This window comes from Sinocyclocheilus anshuiensis, unplaced genomic scaffold (assembly GCF_001515605.1).
Source record: "Sinocyclocheilus anshuiensis isolate Anshui unplaced genomic scaffold, SAMN03320099.WGS_v1.1 scaffold223, whole genome shotgun sequence".
Classification (NCBI taxonomy): Eukaryota; Metazoa; Chordata; class Actinopteri; order Cypriniformes; family Cyprinidae; genus Sinocyclocheilus; species Sinocyclocheilus anshuiensis.
This window is the reverse complement of record NW_015548214.1, coordinates 160,902-161,713: the sequence shown is the minus strand read 5'-3', so window position 1 is coordinate 161,713 and position 812 is coordinate 160,902.

The following is an 812-nucleotide window of genomic DNA, read 5'->3' as shown; positions in this document are numbered from 1 at the left end:
TTAATTGAAGTTAATTGATAAATAAAATCTATTTATGACATTATTTTTTAACGCATCCTTACTTTACAGCATTTGTACACAAGTGCCTAAAACTTTTCACAGTACTGTAGTTTTGTAGCTTAGGTTTCTTGAAGCATCTTGGAGATGTTGCCAGTTCTTCTGGATTTAGTCTGCCTCAGTTTTTTTCTGTATCATGTAATCCCAGACAGACTGGATGATGGTGAGATCAGCTCTCTGTGTGGAGCACTGGCTGTGTTCAAACTCCTTGTGCATACAAATGTCTCACTGGATTATTACAATCAATGGCAAAGGAATGTTTGTAAGGAATATAAACTGATATTTCCTACTGACACACTACAGCAAAAGATATAAAAATAACTGGCTTAAACTATTTTTTGTTGGTGAAAATACTAATGGCCTATGACTTTTGTACACAGTGCTGTATATATATATATATATATATATATATATATACATTTTCATGTATTATAAAATGCATACATTTATACAAGTAACTTAAACAAGATCTTAATAAAGAGTCCTTCAAGTTTAAGCTCTACAAGAAAAATAGATGACAGTAACATGTTATTGTTCAGAGGACAAAATCCACTCCAGTGTGATTCTCCGAAAGGAATTTGCTAATGAATCTAAGATAAGAACATAATTCTTTCACGAGTCCTCTGATGTCCACGCCCACCGCTGTCCGAATCCTACTAAGCGAAAGGATGAGCTCATGAATATTAATCAGAGTTGGCTGACGTTTCTTGGAAATCCTCCCCAGAACGACCAGTCTCGAGCAGGTCTCGAGCCAG